The sequence below is a fragment of the Tribolium castaneum genome, chromosome 2 (assembly GCF_031307605.1).
Source record: "Tribolium castaneum strain GA2 chromosome 2, icTriCast1.1, whole genome shotgun sequence".
Lineage (NCBI taxonomy): Eukaryota > Metazoa > Arthropoda > Insecta > Coleoptera > Tenebrionidae > Tribolium > Tribolium castaneum.
In genome coordinates this window covers 20,572,722-20,593,079 of record NC_087395.1, presented here as the reverse complement: position 1 = coordinate 20,593,079, position 20,358 = coordinate 20,572,722, and the positions used below count along the sequence as shown (strand labels likewise).

The following is a 20,358-nucleotide window of genomic DNA, read 5'->3' as shown; positions in this document are numbered from 1 at the left end:
AATTTAAAACATAATTTTTATTGTATTAATTTGCACTTCAAAGACGACCACGTTTGTAAAAAATTTATAAATCTCTGTTGCACAAAAAATTATAAAATGGTAATTCATCATCATCATTGAACCTAAATATAGTTCTAAAAAATTTGATGCTGTAAAATTAGTTCGTTTTTCTGTAAGAATTAATCTCACCCTAGAAAATGAATTACATAGTAGTACTAAAATCTTCGTTGGAAATTATTATTAGTTAGTTATTCACTAACTAATTTTTCCACAACTTCTGGTGTATCTACTTTCTATAAAAATTTACACTTATTCACGTGTTCAGTAACTTCAACGAATGACAGGCCTGCTGTTTCTAATTTTGTTATGCTATCTACTAAAATTTTGAACTGAGAAAGTAAGTGATTTTTCAAAGTAAAAATTAAATAAAATTACCTAAAATTAATAAAAACTAAAATAAAAATTAACTAAATAATGCTGTGCTTTTGAATCTTCAGAATTACAAGACAGTGCAACCTTAAAAAATAATTTAATGTACAACTAGAATTTCAAACTGAAAAGTGGAAAAATTAAAAATTCAAAAGCTGACATTCTTAGTAACTTTAACGCTGAGAAATAATGAGATTTAAATTTTGAAGAACTGATTGATTGAAAACTCAGAAATTGAAAAAGCTATAGAACGGGAAAAGAGAAACACTATTAACACTTACTTTCTAAATAAAAAATACACTATTTAATAAACGACCGAAAAGCTAGAAAACTTAGAAACTAAAAAGCTGAAATACAAAAAACTAAAAACATTGTGAATAAAATTCTGTGGAACTATGTGACTGGAAGAGAACTGTAAAGTAAGAACATTAAGAAATTGTAAAACTGAAATTATTATAAAATAGTGAAACCAAGTTATACTATAAGATGAAGAAATCTCTAGTTGTAAAATTAAAAAACTAGTAAGTATATTTCTAAATTGGAAAATCTGATCAAAGGTCACTTTAGGAACTTAGGAAAAATAATCGTTTATTTCGAATTTTAAGAAAAGCTCTTCAAAATTGAGGGTTAGGGAAGTTTCCTGTGATTGGGTCTCTAATAACTTCTTAATGAAGTAATAGATTTTTTTTTGAAGTTTGCTTTGAAAACCACTTTTTTGGTGCTGTTTTTTGTGTTATTGTACTTATTCTTATTAGGTACAACTTTATCCGAGAGGTGTAATTTTTTTTTGTTCGAAAAGTTAATTATTTTTAAGCAATTTTTATCTCTAATAAAAATATTATATCGGCTTTGATTTTGGAGGAAAAAATTATTTAAGTAGACGTGTCGAAATTTTAGACGTTCGCCCATTAATTTTGAGCTTTGGGTAAATCGCTTTCTCTGTTTCCCCCATCTTTTCGTTACATCCTGTGTACGACGAAACGTAAATTTTTATTTTTCTCTATTAAAATTCTTGTTTATTTGTTTCGTCGACAGACGGAATCTATCCGACAGTTTATTAGTTGCAGTAAGTTGGAGAAGTTTCAGGTCCCAACCCCGACTACTGCAAACTTGCATTGTCTAGCTCCAGCTCCTCGTGTTTTCTGTTCAACAAAAGTAACACTACTTTAGCTGTAATAATTAATGTTGGGTAGTTCCATCGTTCTGTGGTAAACTACAAACAATTTCGTTTAAATCGAATGTGTTTCTTTGGCCATGCTCGCAATTGTTTTAAAGTTATTATTACAGACGCTTCTTTCCAACTTTGGGTTATTGTTGTGGGAATAAATACAATAAATACATTTAGTTATCTAAAAGATCAAGCGAAATTCCTCGCAATTGATGGTTTGATTAAATGTAGTTTTAATAGAGTTTTCAACTCGTTAGAGTGGAAACGCCAAACCGATGACGAGCGATAATTGATAATAAACATTTTGTTTACGTTGATATTCTATTAATCTACATTTATAAACAGTTTTGTGTTTTATTGAATAACATTCCGTCTTTACAATTTATACGCCAATTTTGCACATGTACTTCAATCATTCCTAATATTAATATCTTTTTTGCACGATTTTAAGCTCCATCTTGATACTTAATTTACTATAATTCCATTCTTATTAGGATCAAGACTCGAATTTTTTTTGTCCATGACTGCACCTCGGATCTGACGACGTAAAAATTGCCCAAAAATCGTTTTTTTTTTCGAGCTAAAATTCAATTTTTTGGTGAAATTTTGTGAGAACGGAACGAGAAATAATTGAATTAGGTAAAAAATTATACACTTTTTTTTCAGGTGTGTTACCTTGTTATTGGTTGCTTAGAAATGAAATTATTTTGTCACATTTAATCAAAAATACGCCGAAAAGTGGAAAATTACGTAAATAGTTTTTATTTTTTACAATTACAACTTACAATTTTTTGTATCGTTTTAGCACGTTGTTTAACTATAAATGCGATTATTTTGTGGAATTTGGTCTAAAATAATGACATTTAGTTTTGCTAAATTCAGGCTTTGTACCTCATTTTACAGAACCGCAATTATTGGAATTGGAAAATTTTGGAATAAACAGCCGGGAAATAACTAAATTATTCTTATTGGCAGTATTAAGATAAAGAATTTTTTTTAATATTTTTATTCCGGGATGTAAGATATACCTAACCAAGAAAGAAACAAATTTTGTTTAGGTACTTTTACGCATCAACGAATCTGAAAATTATTGTAATAATCATCACAAATATTTTTTTTTCCAAAAAACCTAACTGATTGATCATCAGCAACATTAAAAATTTATTTTTTCTACAGTTCACCAAAATATACATGTTTACGCACTAATCTTAGTGCACAAACACAAAGCATTTTTTTTCATTGTTTTACTTGGCGCACTGTAATGTCAAAATTATTGTGTTCTGCACACGGTAATGTCAAAATTTCTAAACGTTAGATTTAGAAGTTTAATAATTTACAGTTTAAAACACTGCAATTGTAGAAATAATGTTGTGTCTCGTGCTCCGCACTCGTTTCGGAAACACATCACTCACAGATAATGAACAACTTTTCTTTACTTGTATAATAATCTACTATTATATTACGTCCGCAAAGCTGTTTTTTAGCTTTCTAATGTATTTTTGTTCGACCTCAAGGTCTCGATAAAAGACCTAACATTCTCAAACTCAAAAAATCTTTACTTTTCGAAAGTTTTGCATCACTTTGTTTTTTGGATATTAGATTAATTCATGTCAAAAATAAAATAACTATGAGTTTATGATGACCATTGGTAATTGAGAATAATACTATGACCACTTTTTTTATTTTAAAGTAATTTTAAAAAATGAAAAAAATTCATACAAAAGTGGATGTATGGCATGTACCACAATAAACCAAAAAGTGATTAGTAGCACAGCGTATTTCTTCTTCTGGCATCGCTACAAACTTAAAAACGCCGCCACCTGCTTCCAAAAAAATTTCGTTGTACAATATTAATTTGGCATTTTTACTAGCAGCACTAAAGAGCCCCGAATGAGTTCTAGTAGTATGTTTTTTAAATTTAAAGACTTCAGAAAGCATATTCCAACCGTCTTCAATGTAGTTTTCCTTAAAAAAAGCAAGCAGGCCAGGTTAAACGGGCGTTTTCCTTATACAAAACGTAGTGATGCAAAACTTTTGAATCTATTGTATTTTAATTATGTTACATTTCGAAAAAAAAACACCGAATCGGGTCGATAGTGGTGTTTTTTGTATCTTCCAGCCGCTTAATCACATTTTTAAATTGAAAACTCAGTTTTAGTGAAAATTTAAATAATTACAAAACCGAATTGAAAATGACAAATATTTCAGCGTTATATCGTCCCAAAACGCAATTATTTCAATATTACATAACATAACAAATTTCCATATCAATAAACCAAAAAAAACTAATTACATCTTAAATGTTCTTTTAGTTTTTTCCAGTTTGCACATTTTTCAGTTAATCGATTATTTTGTGAAATTTTCTTAAAAAATCGTTGAATTGGATTGAAATTAGTGGAATCATTAAATTAGATCAATTTTTTTCTTAGCTCTTAACACGTTGTCGATCCAGAACGGTACCTATAATTACATACTTTAAAAATAAATTACGAGGAGATTAAATGTTTTTCTTTTTATTAATAACTATTATTAATTATTAGTCAATTGATCACCTAAACCTAAGGCCATATTTTTTTTCTATTGTATGGACCAATTTTGCCTCCCAGTCCAATAAGTATTCATCTGTCTGTTGAGGCATTATTATTATTAACATTATTATTCATAATAAATAACAGCTTTCTCTACACTTCAACAGTTAGTTATGTTCAGCTTAAATAATTCCTTTATTTACAAAACAAAATTGATTAGATCTCTGATTTTCCCATTGAGTTAACTAGGAGCTTATGTGCTTTGATTTACTAAAACTTCCGGACACCATGACAGTCTGTGAAATAAACATGACTAGACGTTGCTATTTTAAAAATTGCGAGGGGGGCAAGAATAAAACTAAAAAATATACTATTTTTTTGCATATCAAAACGGTATTAGTGACCCACATTGTTTGACTTTGTTATGCAATAATTGTATTCATTTGAATTAACAATTTATATTGTCCTGCTACATTAAAAATCTTTTGTTTCAGGTAAGCTTTGACACCTCTCTTTGTGCGAAGATCACCTCGTCTCAGGTATGCGACACTCATTTTCGCACAAATTCATCCATTCATCGCTTTATCTAAATTAAATGCACTTAATTTCACGCTGTGTTTATTTTGAAAGCCTTTTAAAGTTGTGAGGCAATAATACCTCTTATAGTTATTAAAACAGATTGTTTCATATTGCGACAAAACTGAATAAAATTTCCAGATTTCGCATTTTGTGTCGATTGATTCGGTTTTTTCAACACAATACCTGCGAGACTTAATGTTAGTGCTGGCGTATTAAAAAATTCGTGCGTAATGCGCCCTTTGAAACCGCTGTTAAGTAGAGATTGCAGAAGTATACACAAAAGATGGCTGGAGAGCTGCAGGGGTTGCAGACAAACAAAAATTTAGATTACTTACGAGACAAGCCCGAGTATGGGCTTCGCCTTTTATGTCTACATATTCCGGGTAAAAAACACTTTGAATAAAAGGGGGAGTTGAAGCCTCATCTATAATCATCTCATTTTCAGAATCTTTTGTTCTTAATAATGATCCTATAGAAATACCGAGCAGCAACTTAAGTACGTCAAACAGTGTTTCAAGAGCGAGATCCATTCAGACGGAACTTTTACCAGCGAGCACCCTTTTGTCGTCGTCACGTTGCATTTCTGATGCACCCTGATGGAAATTACGCCGAATTAAATATTATGCACAAGTCGTTGCTCTCCGTATCATGACACAATATCAAATGATAGTTGTAACGTCTTAATCAGCCGGCGAAAGGTTTGACACACTTCCACTGATTTATTCTGTTCAAACACACGACTTGCATGTAAGACAATTACTTGAAAGGGCGTTAACACTTAATATCTTTCACAAATCTTAGTGCCACCTATTGATTTTCCTGTCTAACGTTTCAAGGTTGTTACATTAACCCCGCAAATTATTTATTCATAATCGCATCGTGTCGAGTGGCTAAAATTCTCTGATATTATTGACTCTAGTGTGCTCTACTGTGATTTCACTCCAACTGAAATAATTACAGTCGTTTACAACTGGAGTGGAAGAACGATTAAAATCGTAAATTCCCGCAACAATAGAAGCGTTAATAACAACTAGTAAAGGATTTATTGTATCAGCTTTTGCCACAGGCACTTTCTAATTGCCTAATAATAAACTTTGCAGAGCTTCACTTTCCTAATGTTTTGTCAAACTGCTCAGTCTAGACCAATTTGAAAAACGAGTGATGAACCGCTCAAACGTAAAAATTAAATCCGGTTTGCTCTGGAGAACTTGCGGCAAACGTAATCATCTTATTCTCTGTTCTACAATCAGTCGATGCCTGCTGGAATCAGCTGCTTTGAATTTTCTAATCAACCGTCTCCACATTATTTCATTGATTGTGATCTGAATCTAAGAACGTCTGTCAAAATTTGCCACAATTAACATGAATCAGGGTTCGGTGCCTGGTGGTGAACAACTTCTGTTATGAACCCTTAAGAAAAATAGTGTTGCATGATTTGTTGTAATTTGAAAATGTACCAACGACCAACACTAAGTGCGAAACAGTTTAAATACCTACACGAAAGCACGCACATGTATCTAACGAAATGCAAAAAAGAGGATTTATTTTTACAAAGCGACCGCAGAATTATCATAAAAAACGTATAAACATTAGGTATCTGAGTGGAGTGATTCCAGTAACAAGCATTTTATGAAGTATGTTCATTGCTTTTATGTGATAACGAGACCGTTAATTGCATAAAAGTAAAAGCATGCAAGTAGACTAGATTGTTATGTGTTTCGCTAAAACCCATTTCTTTTCACTCTGCATATTACAGCGGGTTAAAAATATCTGATTATCGCCTCTAGTTTTCCACTTAGTGCTCGCTGACAATTCTTAATTGAACCTCATACCGCATTCACAAACTCGCGAAAGAAAGTTGATGTTGAGTCTCAAATTTTGAGTATATTTTCTACACTTTGTGCTCTTTTAAATTCACAGTTATTTTAACTGTGCTCATGTCTAAATTGTTTAAAAACATGATAAAGAAATTCTATTCAGCGTTAATTTAGACTCTTGCGCTTTCTGGTGGCCAATTCTGAAATCTTGACAATTTTTGTCGCTTTGACACATTTGCAAACTTTTTGACGATACGATGGCGAGCAAAAAATTTCGGACACCTTTGACATTTCGCTGACATAAACGTCGTGTGTAATTCCCTATACTTTTTGAATTTTGACAATGAAATGTCAAAAGTGCCCAAAATTTTTTGCTTGTCATTGTATTGCATCCTGTCATTGACACACTGACAACCACGCTAAATGTCAAAAAATTGCAAGATGTTGCTGAAAATTGGTGGCATAAAACTAAATTAAAAATTTCCATCTTTGACAGTACTCGTGAATTTGACAAAGAAAATTTTAATGTCAAAAACCGCTGTCAGTGCCAAAAACGTGACCGATGGATTCTCCACATTGTCAAAAACTACATTTTTACCAGTCTTTCAAACTTTGATTGATATCTTTACAACTATTGCTCTTATACAAAACCGAAAACAGTTTCAGAAACCTTAAAAAATGTTGCGTATGAATAGCTTTCATTCATATCTAACTTTAATAAAAACAGTTAAAAGCACTCATCTCGAACATCTCCAATTACTCTAACTTAAGTACTGGATGCAGTCATGGACAGAGGTACTGCCATCATATAAATTTGAAAATTGACAGCGGCTTTTTGACCTTAAAAAATGTCAAGATTTGAAAGATTTAGTGTCATTGTCATATTTTAATGACCCAAAAATTAACCTAAAATATCCATTTTTGACAATATAATCAATTTGACAAGGAAAATTTTCAAGATCAAAAAGCCGTTGTCATTGTCAAAATCATATAATGGCAGTACCTCTGTCCATGACAACATCCAGTACCTTACTCCAACTTATATCTTTTTGCAATTATTATTAATATCGATAACACAAAATTCATTTTGTGCAACATGTTGCACAATGGAACTGACATTAATGACCGATTTATAGGTTACAATTTGAAGTTCCTGTTAGAAAAGTCATAATTTTTTATCTAATTTTTGTAATTTAGAGCATAATTGCAAAAAAATGTTTTACATATTGCGTTGCAAAACTAGTGTTTTTTCCTCTGGTCGTAATTGAAACTTTATTGAAATTGTAAACTTTACGACCCGAGGAAAAAACACTTTTTTGCAACTTACTACGTAAACTATTATTGTGTTTAGGCAGTTGAGGGACTTTGACTGATATCTCACAAACCGTTAGGTGTAGATGAAAAATAGAGACAGTTTCGGAATGGTTTATTAATTTTCCTTAATAAAAAAAACTTACACTTAGTTTGGTTTCATTATCTGTTTTTCTACAAAAAATATATTGAAAGAAGAGTGGATTTTGCCAAACAAAATTTTACCATTTTCTCAAACTTTGACTGTTATCTTAAAAACTATCGTTTGTAGATTCAGAATTCTTGGGTAATTCTGCACACGAAAAGCTAAAGTCTCAACTGTCTAACTTCAACAAAAACAATCCAAAGCACTCCTCTGTCACCCCAACTTATTATATTTTTGTCTTGAAGAACTAAACTTTGATCGATATCTCAAAAATCGTTAATTGTAGATGAAAAATGAAGACAGTTTTGAAGATAATTTTGCCTAAGAAAAATCTACATTTAAGTTCTTTTGATTCTCTACCTTGCCGAAAAAATATAATGTTTAGGACATCTAAATTTTAATCAATTCTTTAAACATTGACTGATGTCATTAAAACTATCGCACGTGGACAAAAAATTAAAACAGATTTAGAGTCGTTGTTAATGCGTAAAAGAAAGGCTATTTAAAACAACACAAAAAAAAAAACTTACCGAGTGGTCCGTCAAAGTGCAGATCGATGTAAGAAGGAAGAAGTAAGGAAAGAGGAAGAATAGGAAAAAAAAGAGAACCTTGACGGTACGGCACAATTAAATTAACGATTAATAAATGCACTGTAAAATGCGGCGTGTGGCTGCCACCCGATCGCTTCTCGACTACTACTACTACTCTTATCTCTTAGTAAAGATTACAAAAACCCCTAAATGAAAAGAGGCGCTAACATTCCCCCCGACCGTTAAGGAATGAAGTTAACTAAAACCAAATTATCAACTAAAGAAAAGAAATATAAGTTCCCTTCCGCATAATAATAATAAATATTAAATTAAATTAAACTGCAAGTAATTGCATCCACCCAAAGAACAAATAACTAAAAACAAAATTATAGGATCAAAACGATCACTGATTTGGAAGGGGACATAGACGAACTATAGGTCGTTTATAAAGACCATTGGGAGTTTTGACGCTGGCGACGCGAACTATCCCATCCTTGCCAGGAAAGACCTCTTGAACGACCCCTAATGGCCAATGCAACGGTGGGGTGTTATCCGTCCGCAAAACTACGACCGTACCGACCTTTATTGGAGAAGATGGCTTATTCCATTTTTGACGAACTTGCAAATTATGTAGATATTCCATGTGCCATCGTTTCCAATACGTTTGCAAAATTTGATCGAGCAGTTCTTTTCGGGTTACTAAATTAGTCGACATGTCTAAATTTTGAATTGGTAGCGATTGAAGGGGCGTCCCTGTCAAAAAATGAGCAGGCGTCAAAGCTAACGGCTCGTTAGGATCCGAGCTGAGCGTACACAATGGTCGAGAATTTAATAAAGCCTCTATTTGAGTAATAACCGTCGTAAATTCTTCATAAGTCAAAATTTGGGTGCCAATAACTTTAGTTAAATGAGACTTCACACTTTTAATGTTTGCCTCCCAGATTCCTCCAAAGTGAGGTGCTGCTGGAGGATTAAATTTCCATACTATTTCGTTTTATCAATTCATCATCAATACTAGAATGATACTCTTGTGAGGTCACAAATTTTGACAAATCGTCTAGGGCAGTTTTAGCTCCAATAAAATTTGTACCACAATCGGAATACAAAACCGAGCATGGACCACGACGGGATAAAAAACGTTTAAAGGCATTAATAAAAGTCGCAGTGGATAGGTCAGAAGCCACTTCTAGATGTAAGGCTTTGGTAACTAAACAAATAAATAAGCATAAATAAGCTTTCTGGCTTTTTACACCTCTACGACGAGTCAGAGTGATATAGAAAGGTCCGGCATAATCTACACCACTGTGCAAAAATGGTTTCGCTTCTGTAATTCTAGGAGCGGGCAAATCCGCCATACATGGGAAAGTTGCGCGAGGACGAAATTTAAAGCAATAATTACAGTTGCGAATGCGATGTCTAACAACATTTCGTGCAGCTAGAATCCAAAATTTCTGACGCAACAACGACAGTGTAAGATGCGGACCAGTATGTAAATTACGTTGGTGAAAATAGTCTATTAAGAGATCCACCAAGTGGTCTTTTTTGGGCAGCAAAAACGGATGCTGCTGATCATATTCTAAATTTGAGTTTGATAGACGTCCTCCTACTCTAATAACTCCATCTTTAAGAAACGGACATAAGGCACGAATTTTAGGCGAACAAGGTTTATTTTGCTCTAACAAAGCTAAATCTGAAGCAAAATGTTCTCTTTGGACAAGTCTAACTAGCGTTAATTCAGCGGTTTCTAAGTCTTTGAGTGTAATAGGATTTCCTTTTGGCAATAACTTAAGAAATCTGAGAACATATACAACTGCATTGCGCAATTTACTATACGAAGACGATCTATCTATAAGTTGTCGTAAAGGGTTGACACAACGTGAGAAAGTGACGAGAACTATCGGTTTCTCTTCGAGTGGAGGTTCGTCTGTATTAGTTGAAGAGTTAATAGGCCATAACTGTTCGTCCATAAATAACCAATTAGGACCAGTTAGCCAAATCGGGTGGTTTAAAAGGTGCGCCGGTGTTAGACCCCTAGAAATTGGGTCGGCTGGGTTTTCCTTCCCATCGACATGATACCAATTAACCGACGGCACTAATTCTTGAATTTTTGCCACGCGATTTGCTACAAAAGTGTGCCAACGATGAGGAGATGCGTTTATCCAGTTAAGTACGACCGAAGAATCAGTCAGAGCAACAATGTTTTCTATAATTAATCGCGATTGGAAAGTGCTTTCTACAAAATGGATCAGTCTAGCTAAAAGAAGCGCAGCACAAAGCTCTAATCTGGGTATCGAAAGTGACTTTAACGGAGCAACTTTTGATCTAGCACAAATGATTCTAACAGTAGGTACCTTTTCTGGAACTTTTACATACACTACCGCTCCATAACCCTTTTCTGATGCGTCTGCAAATCCAACAATTGTCACAGGTAAATTACTACAAGTTCCTAAATGACGCGGAATTTCAAAGTTTTCCAAAAGATGCAACTCTCCTTTTAAAAGACTCCAAATTTTTTGTATATCAGCCGATACAGGATCGTCCCAACCAAGTTTTTGAACCCAAATTTCCCGAATCAATAATTTTGCATATAAGGTAACGGGAGCCAACAATCCTAAAGGATCCCAAATGCGAGCAATTATTGACAAAATATTCCGTTTCGTACATTCTATGTCAGGAACACTAATTTTAAAACCAAGCAAGTCGGTTTGCGGATGCCACTGAAAACCTAAGACCTTCAAGGAATCATTGCTAAATTCAACGGGCTGAAAGCAGCGTTCCGATTCTAAAATTTCTGACAATAATTCATTAGAGTTTGTTGTCCATTTGGTTAAGCTAAACCCCCCGGCCCTAAACAAACCAATTAAATCGCGATACAACGCAATAGCTTCTTCACTGGTAGGAACACTAGTTACAACATCGTCCATGTATGTATCTCTATTTACAATTCCTGAAGCTAACTGAAAATTTCTAGATTCGTCCGAGGCAAGTTGCTTAACTGTACGAAGAGCTAAAAATGGCGAGGCTTTGACTCCAAAAGAGACTACATTGATTTCGTATGTTTGGAGAGGTTCATTAATCGAAAATCGCCAGAGAATTCTTTGAAAGCATCGATGATCGGGATTAAGCCAAATTTGTCTATACATCTGACGTACGTCAGCGGTCATGGCTACAGCAAATAGTCTAAAATTCAGTAGCAAAGAAACTATATCGGTTTGTAATTTTTCACCAGTATATAAAACATCGTTCAAAGAAAGCGAATTACTACCTTTGGCGCTAGCATCAAACACAACTCTCAGTGGAGTACTAGTACTTTCCTTAAAAATAGCATGATGCGGAATGTAAAATGAAGATTCGCTATTCAATCTATGTGGCTCTACTAAAGACATGTGACCTTGCTCGATGAAGTCTTGTATTGCATCGCAATAACTTTGATGAAATGCTGGCATTGAGCGAAATTTTCTTTCTAAAGCTAGATATCTTCGAAAAGCGTTTTGAAATGAACTACCCAAATTAGGAGGAAATTCTTTAAAAGGAAGCGAGACTATGTATTTTCCGGACGGTTCGCGTTTAACCGTAGAAACGAAAAGTTCTTCACATTTTGCGTCATCTTTATTCAATGAAACACTGGGACTGGGAACCTCTTCCATTGACCAAAATTTTTCAAGTGCTTTATCTAGAGGTGGTTCCTCAATCAAACAAAATGAATGTGTTTCACAATTCGCGGCTACATGTGGTATTTCGCCCATAACTATGTATCCTAGTGTAGTTTCTAAAGCGATTGGGCTTCCAAGTGAACTTTCTACTTTGTTCGGGCCTAATATTTGCGGGAACAATTTACCACTAATTATTCCATCGATTTCCCCCGACTCAAAAAATTTCTCGTCGGCTAGCGGAAGATTAAGCAAATTTTCTATAGATGATTGCGGAATATTTCGATCTGGCAAATTGTCAATAATTTGATCGATAACTAAAGCCTCGAACTTGTATCTATAATCTGAATTAAAGCGAGAAGCAATGACCGTATCTATTTTTCCTTTTATAGGATGCGTGATGGCTCCTATGCCTTTAACAGAAGCGTTAATTTTTCTAATTGGCAAATTTAAGCGGGTACAACAATTTGTAGTAATAAAATGCGATTGACTAGCGGGGTCTACTAAAAGTCTAACTAATTTCCTTTTCGAATTTGGAGCGAATATTTCTACTATGGCGGTAGCAAGCAAAGTGTTACTATATCTAGATGATTTAAAGCTAGTATTTGAAGCGACACAAAAACTATGGGGCTCGCGGGAAGTACTATTAACGTCACTAATTGGAACCAAATCCTTTTTAGCAGGCTGTTCTGATGTCTCAATGTGCGGTTTATCAAAATGAAGCAGAGAATGATGTCTTTTTCGACACAAACTACAAGTGGTTGTCGATTTACAAGCGATTATTTTATGTTTCGGACTAAGGCAATTTAAACATAAAGCTTTATCTTTGACTAATTGATATCTTTCCAAGGGACCTAACTTTAAAAGCTTCGCACACTGATAAACTAAATGAGAAGCCTCGTTACAAATTGGACAAATATTATTCGATGCGCGATTACTAACAACAAGCGAATGGGTTCTACTAGGTTTACTGAAAGGAGCGCTATAGTTCGTTCGATTGGCTGTTGTAGCAGTTGATTTCAAAGTACAAGCTAAGATTTTTGTGTGATCCTTTACAAAGTCAACAATTTCCTTGTACAAAGGAATTTCAGATTTTTTCTGTGACAGCTCAAAATGTCTACGAGTTTGACCATCTAATTTTGAAAGTGCGATTGAACTTATAATAAAGTCCGAAAGATTTTCTATGTCTAATTGTTTCAAAGCGTTCACCGCTGTATCAAACTTTTCCAAAAATGTATTTAAACAAACTACCGATTCATTTTGTAAAGGTCTAAAGTCAAGAATTTGCGACAAATAAGCATTAGCCAGAAGACGTTTATCATCATATTTTTCTACGAGCGCTTTCCATAAGATGGGATAATTTGCTCCTGTTGGTTGTATTCCAGAGCAAACCAGCAAAGCTTTACCCGTCAATTTTCCCAATAAGTAATGCATTCTAGTAATATCGTCTAAATCGGGATTTTCGTGTATTAAAGTTCTAAACGTGTCATAAAAAATTGGCCAATCGGACATTTCCCCTGAAAATTCCATCAATTCGATCTTGGGCAATTTTGCTATAGCTTTCACCGGCTTGAGCAAATTTTCAGTTTTTGTAAAAACCTTTTTTGCTGCTTCTACAATGTGACAATATAATTCGTCCACCGCCTCCAACTCAGCAAAGCTAGGCGTATAGTCAGAGTCGAGTTCTAAACTTAATAAATTTATCGAATCAATGCAATTACTAAACAATCGGCGCGTTTCTTCTAGTGTATTATATCTAATTTTAAAGTTTTTGCAAACCGTCTCATCATCCAGGTTTCTAGAGTCGTTATATAAACGCTGAATTCTCAAAAAAAGTGATTGACGCTTGCCTTGAAGAGACTTTAATTCATTCTCTTTAGTTGGAGCCATGATAAATTTAAACGAATTTCTAATAAGCGAGGACGTATGCGAGCAACAGCGACAAGAGATAAGCTAAAGCGATAACTCGATAAGCGAAGGGTTTTTGCAACAACGCGTTCCAAAAGTAGCGATACCAATGCTCTAGATTTAACTAAACGAAGATCCGGTGGCTCGAAGGACCAAATGTTAATGCGTAAAAGAAAGGCTATTTAAAACAACACAAAAAAAAAAACTTACCGAGTGGTCCGTCAAAGTGCAGATCGATGTAAGAAGGAAGAAGTAAGGAAAGAGGAAGAATAGGAAAAAAAAGAGAACCTTGACGGTACGGCACAATTAAATTAACGATTAATAAATGCACTGTAAAATGCGGCGTGTGGCTGCCACCCGATCGCTTCTCGACTACTACTACTACTCTTATCTCTTAGTAAAGATTACAAAAACCCCTAAATGAAAAGAGGCGCTAACAGTCGTTGAATAATTTTGCATATGAAACGCTGTGTATCAAATGTCTGAACTGTCTAACTTCTACAAAACCAATTAAAAGCACTCATCTCCCACTCCCAATTTATCTTTATCTTGAGGAACTAAACTTTGACAAATATCTCAAAAACTGTTAGCATTAGATGAAAAATAAAGGCAGTTGCCGAATGCTTTGGTAATTTTCCGTAGGAAAAACTTACATTTGTAATGTTTTGATTTTCTACTCTACAAAAAAAATATACATTTTCACTAACACCAGTACCTTAAACTTTGACTGATATGCTTTCAAAACTATCTCTCGTAGACAAAAAACTGAAATCAGTTCAGAATCATTGAATAATTTTGCATATGAAAAGCTGAAGTATCAATTGTTTGAATTGTTTAAATTCAACAAACACAATTACAAGCACTCATCTCTTACCGAAACAAATCTTTTTAAGATCTTGGGGACCAATATATCCTAGACCGTTAGCTGAGGATAAAAAATAAAGACGGATTCTTTATTATTATTAATTATTTTTTAGCAGGATCTCCAGCCGTATTTTTTGCAGAGTGTACCAACAGTTGCTTTTTTGTTACTTTTGGAAGAGCACAAGTGGTAAAAACACTAGTGCAATTTGTTAACATAAACAAAGAATTAAAAATTCAAGAGATAATCCTCTACCCTTGCTTTCTCTTATTTTGCAATTTATTTCCGGTCTTACGGGTCATATAGGAGGGAAATCAAACACTTTCAAGGTTAATGTTTGTTTGTATGCAACTGTAAAAATTCACGTTTGCTAAGGAAATTTCAAGCAGATAAAAGCTTCGGGAATTACTTGGCCGAGACATTTTATTGTGTCTTTCGTTAATGTTTCGTTGAGAATTTTGTTTCTTTAGCAAAGTTTATAAAATGAAATGGTTCTTAGGTAATTGTGAAATCTTTGCGGAGCAGTTTTCCGTGCTTTGGCGACAGGGGAAAAATCACTGATCATTGGTAAATTTGAATTGAATAACGTGCTTGAGTGTGGCGTTTTTTAGCTTCTTCAGTCTTGCATCGTCGCTGCATGTGGTCACATGCAGCCTTCACATGTGCAAAGTGCTGAGCTATCATACTGTGGAGACTTGGATGTTTCTTTGTGTTTCGTGGTGGTACTGCTGCATGTGTTGGAGATTGATGGTCGCCGATGAAATTTTATAATGAATGAGGATGAAGACGAGTGCGTGCCAGTGGGCGGTTTCCTGTTAAAAACTTAGGAATTGCCGTAATTGCGTCTCATTGTCGTTTTCATTATGCAATTTAGTTGTAACATTTTGAAATGTTGCGTTATACACACATAAATACAAATGGAAACTCCACTTGTGTCGTATTGTTGCAGAGCAAGGCGCATTTCTTCCTTTTCATTCATATGTAAAGGTCCTTGCATAAATTTAAACTTGGCGCTCGCAAGGTAAACTTTCCGTAAATTGCGAAACACCCAGAAGAAGAATCATAAATAAAGGCATTTGTCATCCGGCCTGATTTGTGTATATTTATGTAAACATCTTGAATTTTTCCTAAAACAAGCTTCTTTGTATGTATGTGTCGAAGTGTATGTGTTTTTCTTATCTTATCTGCGCAGCCTTAACATGAGAAAGCAAGCACACGTTCGACTGGCTTCCTATCACCAACTTTTTATTGTAGTATCAGAAAAGTTGCTGGTTTACAATGTGTTAAAAATAAATTCAAATCTCACCGGCAACATTTCGTTAGCCCGTAAATTGAAAATGTCTCGAACCCAGATAGTTTAGGGGGAATGGATGTGTAACGTTGTAAAAAATCAATCATGTTCTTGAGAGGGGCCCGCGCCCGGCCCTGGAAATGCAAAACGCCGCTATTTGAATAATTTCATATAGACGTTATAGCGTAATAGATGGAAATGCTCCGGGATCCGAACAAAAACAATAAACGGGAAGCAATACAAAGGCATTATACGTGTAACAATTGTGAATTAAAATGTTTCTGACGGATTTAATTAAAATAATATTCATAAATAACACACGAAACTGGCAGAATTTACGTTCGAATCGATCGGCCCGAAAAAATTTCCTCACTTAATTAAGTGCCTCGCTTTAATAGCATCTCTTTTTGCTCCTCACCCAATCAAATTTTATCGACTGGATTCGAGCCGTTGTGATCCATTTAAACGACTTGTTTGTCCACCTGTATACATACACATTATGAAATGACACTAACAATCAGGAAACACAATAACAACTTGTCTTCAGAATGTCTTTTTGCTAAATCGTGGCATTAAACATGTGCTCGAGTACATTTTGTTGTCATCGCGTGACGGGAATAATCCTCGAATTCCTAACGGAATGTTTATTTCAATTTAATACCACAAGAGCTTGATTGGTGATAAATCTGCCCGAGTGGAGGCGTCTCCTAAACCATGACAATTCGCTTTATTTAAGCCCTCCAGCGTCGGGACGTCACCTTTATTTATTTCATAGTTCAGGTAAAAAGATTCAAAATCGATGTGTTTTGTTGAAATGTAAACATTACGCTAAATAAACATGTCCCAGCTACAGATTTTCATGTCGAATACAAACATTATGTAAGAATGTGGAAAAAATATGCTTAGACTTCGGATTCCTTTTTTATCAGATTTACACGATTTATACACCTTGGCTGAAAGTTATAATTTCTCCAAAAAATCAACCACGTCACGTTCAAGAAACATGTAAATACTAAAAATACAAAGCATAATTTCTAAATCGCCTCATAACGAATGAAAAATGAGTTATTTTACTTGGTTCCTATATCTAGGGTAGGTATGGTGAATTTCTTGTCAAAAATGCTCTAAGTCTATTAAAACAGTCAGACATGGATTTGCTTTTTGAATTTTCTGCTAATTTAGGGCTTTTTGTCACTGAAAAACGTTCCTACCATATACCTACCACATACATACCTGTTTATAATATTTCATTCCCACTTTAACAATTTTCGACTTTGTTATGTCAAAATTTTTCAATTTTTCTTAGTTTACAGTTGAAATATGTTTCTAAATTAATAGATAGAAATTCAAACGTTTTATTGATTTTCTTCTACATTTCGGCAAAATCGGTTGCATTCAATAAGTTTTATGTGAAAAAAACTATGATAAATCTGTCGGAAATAGCAAATATTTTCTTCATTGGTTAAAAAACGCTTATATTAGATAAACTGCTCAGGTAACATTCCGACGTAATTTTTCAATTTTCAACATTTTTGTAACATGCTTCTAACTTACTAAAAAAAATCTGTCATTAAAAAAATGAAAATAACGTTTTAAACTTTACTTAACGATTTGACGCATTGTTTTGATTATTATTATTTCAAAATTTTAAACATTTGTTGTTTTGCAAAACTATCTGGATTCAGCGAATTTCTCGTCAAAAAATACTCTAAACTCAAAAATACCTAAAACAGGCTTAAGAAACTCATTTTCGACTTAATTTTATGGTTTTCCGTTTTTTTTGCCAAAATATGTCTGTTTTAGTGGGAGTTATTTCACTGAAAAATGTTCCTAAGATAACAAAAAACAATGTGGTACCTACTTATTTGATTTTCCGTTTTATTTTTATTTTGGACAAAATATGTCCAAGTCAGTTATTCAGTAAAGATATTCATAAATTCACAAAAAATCTACCACTTTGTTTTGGCAAATTCTCTCAAATTTTTAATTTTTTCGCTTGAGTTTCGGCTAAATTTATGGAAAGTAATACATATCTTTAGTGAATTTCTCTTCCAAAATGCTTAGAAATCTACTAAAAAAATCACACATGAATTTAATTTTGTTTTTCACTGAGCAACGCTCCTAAATTCAGTGCAGCCACCTTAATCTCCTTCAGTTTTTGCAAAATGTTTCCAATATTTTAAGTTTATCGTTGAAATATGTTTCTAAATAGACAGCAAGAGCAATTTTGTAATATTTTGGCAAAATCTATTGAACTTAATAATGAAAAACGTTATAATAAATCTGTGGGAAGAAGCAACTATAACGATTTTTTCTACATTGCTTCAACAGAATTTTTTGAATTTAGTGAATTTCTCACCAAAAAATACTAATTTAAGCGCAACTAACGCATTTCCGACTTAATTTTCCACATTTTTGCACCATTTTTCTACTTTAATTACATAGTTAAGAACACTTTTCTCCAAAATGTTCCTAAATTTTCAGAAAATAATACGATTTAGACCTTTGACTTTGTTTTGACTAAAAAGCAAAAAACAGTAAACCTATGATTTTATAAAGTAATGCCTTTCAGACTTAATTTAGTGTTTTTAATTTTTTTTCTTAGCAAAATCGGAAGACACTCTAAATCGACGAAAAGAAGCATATTTTTACATTTTAGACTTAGTTTTTTTTTGACTTTTTGTCAAAATATTTCTCCCTAGTGCGAGCCAGTCTTTCTTGAATTATTAAAAAATGATGCATCGATTTTTTGCTTAGTTTTGCCAAATTTTTAAGTTTTTCGAAGTACAAACACATTTCTGTTAATTTAAGAATTTTCTAGTTTGTTTTTGCAAAATCTTTTGGGATTAACAATGAATTTCCTGTTGAATAAATGCTCTATTCTGTTAAAATATCAGTAACATCACACTTCATTAGTTTTGGAAAAATCTTTCAAATTCTGTAAGTTTATCGTCGAAATACGTTTCTAAATAAACAGAAAGTTATTTATACAATGTGTTTTTAAATGATTCTCATCTAGTTAACTTTGAAATTGGTTTACATGTAAAAAAAATTGTGCCACTCTGCTCAATTGAATTCTATGTCAATAAATGTCAAAACTGCCAGTTGTGAAATTTAGAAACTGTCAATTAATTAATTTAAAAAATTTCGTTTAAATGCAAGTAAATTGTTACACTGTACAAGAAAACACTTTTATTGTCAAAGCTTATTTCCGAATTGGAGACTTATTAATAAGTGGAGAATGGTAATATTCGTTGTGTAAATGCCTGTCATTAATTCTATAAAGCGGCATTTCTGATTTTCCATGGGAAATTCACAGACGACTTGATGAGAATCATTTAAAAGCACATTGTACATTAATTTAGCGAGCTTGTACTATACATTTTGTCAAAATCGGTTGAATTTAATACGTAAGTTTCTTCCGCTATATACCTAATAAATCTGTCAGAAAAAGCAAATATTTTCTGCATTATATCAGCAGAATCTTTCGAACTGAGTGAATTTCTGGTCAAAAGACGCCAATATAGGTGCACGTAACGCATTTCCGACTTAACTTTGCATTTTGCAATACAAAACATTTAACGTATTTCTAATTTATCTACTACTAAAAAAGACTTTCATGTAAAAAAATTCCTAAATTGATAAAAAATAACACATTGTAAGTGAAGTGTTTCAGACATAATTTAGCGATTTTTCACGTTTGTTTGACAAATCTTTGCAATTCATTTAATTTCTCGTCGAAGAACGCTCTAGATGAAACAAAACAAGCAGAGAAAGCATAAGTTTTAATCTTGACCCAGGGTTCGTCAAGCAAGAAATTATTGTTTGATAAATAAATAATAATTAGAGGTATTATTATTTCCTCCCAAAAACGGCAGGCCTTGTGATTACCTTCCAAATTTAAATTGTATGAGAGATGAATCCTAGACGCCGTAACCTTCTAACCTTTTGTCCCTCGCAGCAATTTTGAAAAGCAAGTAGTTGGTCGATTTAAAATTTAAATCTTCCAATATTGTTCGTTTATAATTCCCCGTCCTTGTATCGTATGTAGATACCGTGTCGACGTGAAGAGCGTGAATGTAATTGAATCCGCAAACAGACCAGGTGTTATTATAAACGCATGTGTGCATAAATTACCAC

General features: G+C 33.5%; 1 protein-coding gene and 1 long non-coding RNA gene across 9 annotated transcripts in view; both read left to right on the top strand.

Annotated features, from left to right (window-relative positions):
• Positions 1-20,358, top strand: part of Rbp6 (RNA-binding protein 6) — a 384,381-nt gene that overhangs the window by 69,212 nt on the left and 294,811 nt on the right. The window lies entirely within an intron of this gene.
• On the top strand, positions 9,501-11,760 carry LOC135265418 (uncharacterized). Its single transcript, XR_010333078.1, has 2 exons — positions 9,501-11,431; positions 11,479-11,760. It is a non-coding gene; the product is annotated as an uncharacterized LOC135265418 (long non-coding RNA).